General features: G+C 35.9%; 1 protein-coding gene across 1 annotated transcript in view; it reads left to right on the top strand.

The window, feature by feature from the left end:
• The window catches only part of ARHGAP15 (Rho GTPase activating protein 15), a 604198-nt gene that overhangs the window by 275555 nt on the left and 315989 nt on the right, over positions 1 to 12654 (top strand). The window lies entirely within an intron of this gene.

The raw sequence follows: 12654 nt of genomic DNA, 5'->3' as shown, positions 1-12654 counted from the left end.
ATTTTCTTTACATTTATCCTGCTCAGGGTTTGTAGTGATTCTTGGATCTGTGGCTTGATGTATTTAAGCAGCTTTGGAAAATTCTCAGTCATTAGCTTTATTTATGTGTTCGTTTATTTATTTAAGTATAGTTTACTTGCAATAGTATATTAGTCTCAGGTGTACAACATAGTGATTCAATATTTGTATAGGTTATACTCCATTTAAAGTTATTATAACATATTGGCTATATTCCCTATGCTGTATAATATATCCTTGTATCTTATTTATTTTATACATAGTATTTTATACCCCTTTATCTCTTACTCCTATATTGCCCCTCTCCCTTCCCTCTTCCCAGTGGTAACCACTACTTGGTTCTCCATAACTGTGGGTCTGTTTCTGTTTTGTTATATTCATTTGTTTGTTTTATCTTTTAGATTCCACATGTGTGATAACATACAGTATTTGTCCTTCTCTGTCTGACTTATTTCACTAAGCATAATACCCTCCAGGTCCATCCATGTTGTTGCAAATGGCAAAATTTTATTCTTTTTGACTCATTGTCTTTAAATATAGCTTCTTCCTGTTCAATTTCTCCTCTCTTTTTGGATTCCAAGTATATATCTCTAGGACCTTATGTCTTTTTTTTATGATCTTTTCAGTATTTTCCATTATTTTGCTTTCTGTGCTTCAGTGTGCATATTTTATTCTGACTTAATATCAGTTCATTTTTCTCTGTATATTTTATCTGCTGGTAATCTATCTTAATTTCTTATTTTTATATCTTAATATATCTTAATTATGTTTTCAGTTCTAAAATTCATATCATTCTATTGATCATTTCCAGGTTTCTGCTAAGACTTTTAGTTTGTAAATTATTTTTGAATATATTATATAATGTCATAGAACTGGATTATCTAAATTTATTGTAGGTCTATTTTCATCACTTTTTCTGTTTGTTGTAAATCATTTATCTGTAGCAAACCTGCTTTTTAAATCAGGCGCAGGACATTGTTTGAAAAATTGTAGAGATAATTTAAGCATCTAGATGATGCCATTTTCTTTCACAGGGAATTTATTTTTTATTTATGGCAGGAGCTTTAGGCTAGGAGATCACCTTAATCCAAGCAGGGATTAAATTAACTCAATATTGGCTTTCTACATTTGTGAAGGCTGGTAGATTCCAAGTTCATTTTAATGCTTAAGGCACAATCCTTCAGGGTCCCGATTGAAAGCCTCAGGTCCTTTCCATCCTGGTAGAACTTAAACTCTACTTTTGTTTCTCAAGCCCTGTGAGACTACCATAAACTCTGATGAGCTTCTCAACCTATCACGCATAGCTTTAATTGGAGAATGTCTGAGGGGAAGAAGCAAGATTCTGAGCTCACTTCTCTGGGCTTCTATTCTTTTCAAGATCTTAGTTTATAAGTTTTCTGTGCCTTGTTGGCTCTTCTATGTCTTCAAAGAGAAGTGTTATTTGTGTGTGTGTGTCTGGTTCTCTGGTAAATGTTGATCTGAAGCCAGTCAGCCTTTGTCTGAAACTTGTTTAATGAAAAAAAAATAATGGTAGAATACAAAGCAGTTTTTTTAGGGGAATATTTATTATCCTAATGGATATATTTAGAAATAAAAATAAAAGTAAATAATAAAACAAAATTTAAAAAGATTAAAGTTATAAAAAATCAAAATAACCCCAAAGAAAATGTAATTTAGAACCTAATTAAGATTAAAAACAAAAAGTAATGATGGAATAAACCACAAATAAAACATACTTTATCAATAAAACTAAAAGCTGATCCCTTAAAAAGACACAACAATAAATTTGAACAATAAAAGACAATTATAAGCAAAAAAGAGAAAAGACATTATGTTAGAAATAAGAAAATGACTACAAATGAGAAGTGATTTACAAGAAAATTTCCATAAAACTTGGTTAATACTCTGAAAACCTGGATGAAATGGATTATTTTTTAGGAAAATTTAAACCTACAAGCTTAACTCAAGAAATGGAAAAGCTGAATAGAAAAATTATCCTAGAAAAATTTTTAGAAGTAATAAAATATCTACATCTGAAAAGGCATCAGGAACAAACACTTTTTATAGATGCATTTCACCAAAATTTCACAGATCAAGCAATCCCCATGTTACATAAACTTTTTCACATAGAAATATGGAAAGCTTCCCAATTTATGAGACTGGCATAACCTGAAAATAAAATCAAACAGGCAGAGCTCCAAAAAAGAAACTAACTGAAGGACAATCATAATGATGAATAAGATGCTAAGACCTCTAAATATAATATCTATATATAATATTAGCAAACAAATCTGAGTAACCAAATGAAACACTTATCCCAAGAGTGAATATCTCCAACATGAGGAATTCTGTTTTTGTACATTCTTACTGTAACTTACTAAAAAGAAAAAACTATATAATATCTCCAATATTAAAAAAATCCTTTTGATAAAATTCAGTACCTGCCTAAAAAAATGGTGTGCCAGCAATAGAAATAAATTTCTTTGGCAAAAAAACAAGACTGACATATATGAACATATAAAATTAAAACCTCTGTGGGAATAAAGATACTATGAGTAAAGTAAAAAAATAATATGACAGATAAAAAATATTTTTGCAAGGACAAATATAGAGAGAACACCTCTAAATGAATAAGAAATAAAGAAACATGCCAACAGATAGCTGAGAAGAAAAATTGTAAAAAAAAAAAAAAAAAAGCAATTAATTAAAAATTTTTAATAAGCTTATGGAAAACAATGTTTAACTTCACCGAGCATCAGAGAATTGCAGCCTTTAATGGGATACCATTTTCACTCATCAGACTGATAAATATTTAAAAGATTGATAATGTTTAGTTTTGAAAGAATGTTGGGAAAAGCATTCTCATTCACTGTTGGTGTAATTGCAATTTTAGAGAAGAAATGGGCAGAATTTATTAAAATGAAATGTGTAGGGCTTCCCTGGTGGCGCAGTGGTTGAGAGTCCGCCTGCCGATGCAGGAGACGCGGGTTCGTGCCCCAGTCCGGGAGGATCCCACGTGCCGCGGAGCGGCTGGGCCCGTGAGCTGTGGCTGCTGGGCCTGTGCGTCCGGAGCCTGTGCTCCGCAACGGGAGAGGCCACAACAGTGATAGGCCCGCGTACTGCAAAAAAAAAAAAAAAAATTAACATGTCTATTACTTTTGATCCTGCTCTTCCACTTTTAAGAATCTATCAAACATTTACACGTACATAATTGGTATATGTACAAGGGGTTGGTTGTAACCTTGGCTTTTTGTAATAGAGAATAATTTTATTAAATATCCCTTTATAGGAAGGTATTAAATAAATTCAGGTACACTGGGAAAGGTGTATGGGAAAACTAGGCAGTGGTTAGAAAGAATGGTATGCTAATGTGGGAATCACTCTTTATCTGTTCGTATCAGGAAAAGAAATGGCAGGAATGGCTAGAGTGAGAGAAGAATTTGGCTCAAGAGGGAACATTTCAATGTTGTTTAGGGGAGTAGCAAAGCAGACTGAGAAGGAGTCAAAGAATTAGAAGAAAGCCAGGAAAAGAGATTATTCATGATAGAGGGTTAACTTGCTTATAGCTTCTGAGATATCAAATATGAGGGAGATAAAAAAAAATATGAGGGAGATAATTGTAATGGGGTCAAAAATCACTTTCTATAAAGCAAATATTCTTTAAAAGAATATTATACTCAATAATTTAATTCTTAATTCATTTTGATCCAGATCCCCCATTTCCTTGGGGGGGTTGTGGGTTGTTAATTAAAACAAAACAACAAAAACAAAAGTACTTACACTTGACAATTTCAGTCAACTTAGTCTTCTGAGATAAAACGCCTTCCTTAGTCTGCCCTCCCAGGTCTCCTTCCCAAGATGGTATCTGGGTAAAATGAGAAGTTTACTGGCCTCACGGCAAATGGCAAATAAGAGAACGGTCTCTAGATTCATTGTTTTTCATATATTCATTCAATAAATACTTATTGAGTATCTATTACGTGCCAAGCTTTATTCGAGATCCTGGGGACACTGCAGTGAATAAAGAGGCAAAAATCCCTGCCCTCATGGAGTTTACATCCTAAGGAGAGGCCTTTCTGGTCTCCACTTTGTGGTTGGTCTAGTCTGTGCCCTGCTGTTCTCTGTCCTCTGCTCTTCCGTTACACCTGCCTGGTTTTTGTTCTTACCTGTTTATTTGCTTTGTTTTGTGGCTGGCGTCAAGCTGCCCCACCCACCAATTTTGTGATTTTTACTGTTTGCTTCAACTCTGAGATCCCTTCTTTCTTCAGCCTCTTTGTCCTGGCCTCAGGATGGAGATTTTAGCACATCTGTGTCTGCCCTCAGGGGCACAGGGATACAAGGGGTCTCTTCAAAGCTGTGTATAAACTGTGAGGATGAGGTGTTGCTCCTGGGCCTGGTCACGAACACTGCTCCTGCCCTGCAGCCCTGCCTGCCACTTCTCCCCCAAGCCCCAGCCACCACACACTGGAAACCTATCCCCAGACAAGGGTTTTCCCTCCACATATCTGCCCCCCTCTAACCCATCTATAGACGGCGGTCCGAACACACTCATTCCCTTCTCAGGAGCCCCGAAGTCAAATTCACCGTAATTGTGATTCTGCAAAGTCTCCATAGTTGAGGCGTTCCTTTTATTGTTTGCTTGTTTGAAACTGCTGTTGTGGTGACACTGCCTTTGAAAAATTTAGGATAAGTGGTAGTGGAAGAGTGTGGTACCTGAGTAAGCAAAAGAAATAGAGACTGGGACTCCAGAGTCTTCAGTCAGGTGTCTTTATAACTTCTTATACAGGAATTGATTCCTGCAGCCCACAGGGTTATGATCATTAATTCTGTCATATTCTTCAGTTGCAGTTTAGAAATTATCAGTTCACAGTCCTCCTACAGGGGACACACAGTTTTGAGGGCATTAGCTCACTGTGGCCCCCTTTGCCTGGCAAAGCAATAAAGCTATTCTCTTCTACTTCACACCTCCCTCCCCCTGCCAAAAAAATCCTCATACATGTGGATTGTGGAGGTACTCCACACATGTTTATGCATATATGTAAATAGATATGCAAAGTTTCCCCTTTTTCCTCCCCATTTATTTGAAGTGAACTTGCCCTCTTTCACAAAATAGGCTAGGAACATTTAGGGGAGGGGAGATAGGGTAGTGGTTACAAAGATATCTTGTTCTTTACTTGTTTGTACATATCATGGGTAATTGTATTAATAGTTAAGACTCTTTGCCAGGCACTTTGTCATGGGATTTTCATGGATTACACTTAATTGTCACCACAGTCCTATGAAGTAGCTCCTCTTTTTATCCCCATTTTAAAGGTGAGACTGAAGCACAGTGTGGTGAAGTGACATGGGCAGGACTCAAGCCTGTGTGAGGCAAGCAAGCCTAGATCTGCCCAGAGTGGTATCTGTAAAGCTCACGTGTTTGAAGTTGAGCTATACTGTCTCAAGCTATCTTTCATGTCCCGCACATTTGTACTCAAAATTATAGGCTCTCATTTTGTTAGATATTATGAAGATGTGAAAGAAATTAAAGCCATACTCTAAGTTTTTGAAAACGGAATATGATATATGCAAATGATGAAATATTACACAATTACCAAAAGGTTGCATCTGAAGAATTTACAGTAACTTGGGAAATCGATTTTTGGAAAATGGTAAAGATGTGGGTCTAAAATTAGATGAATGTTTTTGCAGCTGCTGATGTGGAGGGGTTTTAACTGCCTTGATCAAGAAAAGGAAACTCAGACCACTAGAAATAGTACATTTTGGGTATCAGTAATTCTATTTTTTATTATCATAAAATGAGCATGGATTAGATTACTCTAGTAGCACCTGTTAGCTTACAGTCATTTATAGGGACAATGTCCTGTGGGAAATGCTTACACAAGCCAGATGATAAGAACCAGGGGAATGAATGTTCTGGGCTTCTTGGGGTCATTACCACAAAGATCGCTGACCTTGTGCTAAACACTGCTGTAGAAAAAGCACTCCCCATCTATTTATTCTGAGCCTCTTCTTTCTTTGGAGTCATAGTTATGTTTGCCCTCAAGTTTCTCTCTATTCTTCCATCAAAATTCTTTTCAAATACCGAGAACTGAGTGTGTTTATATGAGTAAAACAAAAAATCCGTTAAGAGATACAAACAAAATCTTAAGATAGACATACTTTGTTTCTGAGGAGGAAGTCTTACCATTTGCAAATTTTTCATTTTGCAAATTAATATACAACCCTATCAAAATCCCAATGGGAGATTCTGTGACAAGAAAAAATTTTTTTAATTTGTTTAAAAGGTTTAGAGTCAAGATGGTTCCAAGAAAATCATAAAAGGAATAACAGAGGGGAAACATGCCATGTGAAGTACAGGAAAAAATCTAAAATAATAATTAGAGGTTGAAATAGCATGAATCCAGAGAGAAGTCACACAACTGTGTAGACAGCCCACAAAAAGACCATGGCATCTATACAATAACAGGCGAATCGCAAACCAATAGGGAGAGGAAAGATTAATCAATAAATGGTGCTAGATAATACATTATTTGGAATAAAGTTTTAATAGTAGATTCTCATATACCCATAAAACAAATCTAAGAGGAATTAAGTATACACAAGTTTTACAAAATCATAAAAAATAGTGGAAAATATATGAGTCAAAAAACTGACATCTGGATGAGTAAGTGATTTCTAAGAATTAAAATATTAATTAGAAAAATCACCAAGGAACAATATACAACTTTTATAATGTAAAATTAAAACTTACACTTTTATATTTAAATAATTTAATTAGAAGTACCATTCAAAATAAATTAGGGAGAGTATTTGTAGCAATTATGGCCAAGCTTTAACAAACTTTAATTCAAGTTCTCTTTCAAATAAATCTTTAAAGTCCTATAATTGAAAAATGTAAAAGGATAATAGCAACAAATTTTTAAGAAACGACTACTGATAAGAGAAATGCAAACTTAACAAAAAATATATTTTTGTATTTACGAAATTTGCTAACCATACAATAATAAGATAAAGTATGAATTGAAATGGTCCCTCTTCTAAATTTTAGTGAAATAATACAACTTAGAATAATGTTTCTAGAAAGTAATTAGGAATGTATTTCAGCAGCCTTCCAAAATTATATTATTTGATGTAGCAAATCTCTCTCTAGGAGTCTCTTCTAAGAAAAACAAACCAGAAATTAAAAAAAAAAAAACATGTTTATGCAACATGGCCTCATTTGTCGTGACAAAAAATGGAAACAACTAAATTATGGAAAAACAGGAAAACTTATATATATTATGATAAATCTCTATGACAGAATGCTATGACGTCATTAAACCAATGCTCTCAAAGAATGTCATAGAAAAACCCTTATAATATAATGTTAAAAAATTAAGATATAATACTGTATATTTAATTCAACCTATTCTATATACATATTGTATATATATATATGCATTAAAAAATCTGAAAAGAAATACATTAAGTATTAAGAGGGCTGTCTTTGAGTAGTGTGATTAGAGGTGGGTTTTAATTTTCATTTTACTTATTTCTGATTTTGCTTGTTTTTAAAGTGTTTATATGCTATATTTATAATCATAAATCATTTGTTTTAACATATTTTCTCAGGAAAGGTAATATACTGATATCTGAACAATTATATAAAAAGATAATCTCTCCATTTAATTGTTTAAAAAGCTTCATCTAAAGTAATAACCTGATCATTAATATTCCAATCCTGATACAGCAGGTTTAGGGAATTTGTCATCCAAAGAGGCTTCTTCTTAACACTCCTGGAATCACACTACATGGCAATTGACAATACTGCCAATATAAGTTTTAAGGTCAGGTCAGCATATGGATACTGAAGTCTCATGTATGGGAAATGCAGTTCATCAACTTATAAGGAGATTGCCAAACTTTCTCAAATGTAGTGGCAGTTTAAAAATATAGTCATGATAATGAGTTACATAGAAGAAAGTTTGCTCAGTTTTTGAGCTTGAGAATTTTGGAAAAGAATGTCATGGGGAGAGAATGGAACACAGAAAAAGGAAAAGTGTGGTCTCAGAGCAGCAATCACTTGGAGTTACAGTCTTGTTAGAGATGGCATAGAGCAATCAGTATACCTGGGGGAAGATTTACTGGCTATCTGAGATATAACCAGCTCCATTTTGTCAACCTTCTGCTGTCGTATTGTCTGGCTTACATTACAAGAACACTCGGAGCCTAAGTCTCTGGTAATTTTGGTGCATAAAGTATGAGTACGTTTCACTGCATTTAGTTATCATAGTGGCAAGTGTTCTCTGAAAACCTTGATGTAGTCCGAGCCTCTGCCGAAATTTACCAAAAAGTCTTTGGAGTTTGCTTTCAAATCTTACCATCGTGGGCTCTTTGAGAGCACTGACTTTCTGTGATTTTCCTCAAGATAGCATATCAGGTATCTGCCTGACATCATGGGAGCATAAGGGCATCTGTTGATGGCAAGGAGAAGACCATGGAGTCATATTATCTGATAATGTTTATTCCACATCTGTGATTTGTGTCCTACAAGGCTCTTGGGGCTTAAACCACATGTGCTGTATTTGCATTAATGGGAACTTGAGAAGGAGAGTCCATAACACTATTAAAATGTTTAGCTTTCACTCTCCCATCACACAGACACATGCTAATAACTACTCCCAGACCTTGTATCATGGTGCTGCAGGATGAACGTGGAGTGCGCTCATTGTTTCGATACAAGGGCCTTAAAAACAAATAGCTACCATCTCTGCCTCTGATAGCTTGCCAGGCTTTTAACTTCTTTGGTTTTTCCCTCTTCAGATCATGGTGAGGTATCTCAAATGTATTCCAAACAGCGCATTACCGTCAAGTCTTTGTTTCTTCTTTTATGAAGAAACTAGTGCTTTAAGGTATATTTAGAAAAGACAGGGTTTAAGCCAAATTCCAAAGAGCCACATCCTAATTCTACTTTCAAAAGGCAGGAAATGATTTATCAGAGCAGAATCCCCCCTGCAGGGTTATTGATCAACCAGGCCTAATTGTCAAAAATGTGACAAATATTCTGGAGTCTTTCTGTAGGGTTAAATATCCAACTGTTAAATTATATTTGGAAACATTTTGAAGCATCTTATAAACCAGAAGAAAGAGAGAGAAAGCCAAGAAGCAGGACTTGAAGACTGGATTCTTCATTACTCCCTAAGCCAGTGTTTTTCAAATAGCATTCAAGACCCTTTAGTGGATCACGAAATCAATTTAGTGAGTTGGGACTATATTTTTTAATGAAATCAATTAAAGAAAGAATAGGGCAGAATAAAAATATCACACTACATTACATATAGTAAGGGTAACTATTATTTTATGAAACTTCTGTTTCAATTATATAAGCTGTGCATATATTCACAAACATATACACAAACATATGTACACAGTATATAGAATATTATATACAGAAAATGGATGGCTAGATAGATAGATAGGTAGAATTGTGTGTGTGCATCTAAGAAAGAGAAAAAGAGAGAGAGTGAGTGAAGGAAGAGGTACCAGTTGCCAATGTAAAATATATATCTTACCATGGATCATGGCCAGAAAAGTTTGAAAGCCATGACCAGACTATACCTCCTGGGCAGTGGCTTCTTTTAACTTTGGAATAAAATCTCCCCCTCAATGCCTCCCTCATCAGCTTTCAGATAGATTCACAAGCTACTTATAAATGTAAATCTCAAACATTTTTAGAAAACTTTGTGGATGAAACTCAGTAAGATGTGGATCTAATGCCATGAGCCATTCATCAAGAGTAGCAAATTACAAGCCAGATAGATACTGATTCCAATGATGGGAAAGTGTTCTTAATGTCCCACTCCTCAGGATCCTAGAAAATGATAAATCTCACAATAGTTCTTAGTGAGCCACAAAAATTGAGGGAGGAACTCACTGTATTGATGATAATTACTTATAATATCATTCAGGGATAGGGACTATTTCTTAGGTTTAGGAGTAATCTGGTTGATGGCAATAGAACCATCTTGATGAAGCCAGCAAAAAACTATAGTTGAGACAGGTGCTAGGGAAAAGTTTGAGATGATAATATTGGAAGGAAGTGTGTCTGCTGGACATAATACAGAACCAAAAACTAAGATAACAGAATACAGTCCAAGCTGTTAGAGTCAGAGTGTGAGTTCCAACTTGAAATAACAAGAATATTTAAAAGGCCAATTGGATAATCAATGAATACCCGGAAATGGCTCATTTTTGGGTACTCATATGACCATCTGCCTTGGATGCAAGTGAGGATTATTGTTTGATTACACGTCTAGTAATTTAGGTGGATGAGACAGATGGAAGGTGGAGTTAAGGAAGGGGGTGGGCAGTGAGGATCAAGGAGATGCTCAGCAGAGCCCCAGTTCCTGAAAGGGTTACTAGCAAAAAGCACTCCTGCCATCTGAGAGGATCTGGTGCACAATGTAAGCCATCAGAATAGGGCATCAGAAGCCAAGAAACAAGATAAGGGTAAAGCTACAGAACTGAGTTTCAGCAAAGACAGGATATTGAGAACTGGGTGCATTCTAAACTATCAGGGTCTGAGATCATGTCAAGCCACCTAGGAGTGAGCTCAAGGTCTGAATTCAGTGCCAAGCATCTCAAAAGCCTAGCGTCTAAAATCACAGGCAGAGAAACAGACTAATTGAGCTCTTTGGAAAGGAGGGACAAAAGACTGAAAACCAACAAGAGCCTTGGAAAGTCCAGGAGACCATGGAAGAGGCACTGTACACCTTTCAGAAGAGCTACATTGTCACGAACGTAGAAGGCAGTGCCATGCTAATAGGGAAGTTGCAATACAGATCCAGCTTTAAGATGCCCCCACTCCTCTGACACTATGGTATGGCTCTACTGATATATCTGCTCAGGAATCTAGTGCTGTTTTCCTCTTGCCTAACATATCAAATCAAACTTACGTTTTCTAAATTTTAAGGCCTTTTGTTATCTGAATATCACAACTCTACAGTAGTAACCTAACTCAACTGAGCCATCATTCATTCCATAACCCTTCTGAGGGCCCATGGTGCTCGGCTGTGTGCTCGGGACACATGGTCTTTGTCATCAGTGAGTTTAAAGTGTAGCAAGGGTGGAACAAGAAATTAGATACTTACAGTAGTGAGATGAACTCAGTGGTGGAGTAAATACAGGCTACTGAAGGGACACTTCCGTTTTGACATCCATAGGTTAGAAGAGCCTTTCCTAAATAGGTGATGTCTGAGTAGTTTCCTGAATAAAGAGGAGGAGTTTGCAAAAATCCAAGAGACAATCAATGACTCAGTCAATCAAATAATAACAACCACAATAGTTTCAAGGACTTACTATGTGACAGATACTATGCTAAATTATTTTCCTGAATTATATTTTATATACTCTGCACACTGGTCCTGTGAGGTAAGTATTATTATTTTCCTCAGCTTATAGGTGAGGATATGGAAACACAAAGATTCTACTATAAGTAACTTCCTCAAAGTTATGCAGTTAACATATAGAGGACTTGAAGAGAAAGGTTAGAGACAGAAAGAGAAATCATGAAGTGCTTGCTAATCCATATTAAAGAATTTGGGTTTTATCTTGAGGACAATATGGATCCAGTCAGTGACTCTTAAATGACAGGTGACCAACATGGGTTTGGATGGATCATCTGTCTATAGTCTGGAGTGGCAGACGCCAACACAGAGTAACTTCCAAAGCATGTGTGGAACTCGGTAAACAAAGAGATTCCTAATCCCTACTCCAAGGGTCTGATCCTTAGGTCCCTGTGAGCATGAGAATCAATACTTCTTATAAAGACCTTGAAGGACAATTCTCATATCAGCCAAATTAGGAATTCGCTAATGAGTAGATGTAGAGATTGGATTGTAGCAACACAAATCAGCAGTAGGGAGATCAGACAGGGAATAACAGTGGCTTGAATTAAAATAGATATCAAGAAAGATGTCTGAAATAGAGATAGTAATTAAGGATTCATTAGTTTATAATTCTGATTTAAACAAATAACAAAGTGGGTAATGTCATTCAGGAGTATGTCCCTAATTGAGAAGAATCATGGCTTATGAGAGAATGCTGATAAACACCTCCATTTAAAGGATGAGTGAAGGGAGAATAGCCCACAAAGAGGACTTAGAAATAGACTCTTAATGTCTTCTAGAGATGCCATCTTCTATCCTGCCTCTAAGCCATTATACATTCTGCTCCTGTCACCTGTATTATTCTCTTCCCCCTCCTTTTCTTTTACGAAATCTCATCTGTCCTTGTAAGGACCTTCTCCAACATTCTTCCCTGAAATGCAAGTTTACCCTTAGAGAAACTTTGGTTTGTTCCTTAAAAGTTAGTACATATGTCCCATCTTGGATCATGATTAATTATTGCTTTCTAGTTGTTTTTCCGTGTCACCCTAGATTATAAGCTTGTTAAGAGCAAGGGTCACTGTTAACTTTTTTTGGGGATACCTCATCATTCCTAGAATTGAACGCTAATAGGTGTTCACTAGGCATCTAACGATCAGTGGTTGCTGAATGGCTCTCCAGTGTTGTATGTGATGAATAGTGATCTATATGTCCCAATATACACAAAGTACATGGACCTGTTGTCCTGGTTCAATTACTAGTAGTGCTT

The sequence above is a fragment of the Monodon monoceros genome, unplaced genomic scaffold, assembly GCF_005190385.1.
Source record: "Monodon monoceros isolate NGI ecotype Baffin Bay Population unplaced genomic scaffold, NGI_Narwhal_1 Super_Scaffold_16, whole genome shotgun sequence".
Taxonomy (NCBI): Eukaryota; Metazoa; Chordata; class Mammalia; order Artiodactyla; family Monodontidae; genus Monodon; species Monodon monoceros.
The sequence above is the reverse complement of the archived record's forward strand: the minus strand, read 5'-3'. Positions and strand labels throughout refer to the sequence as shown.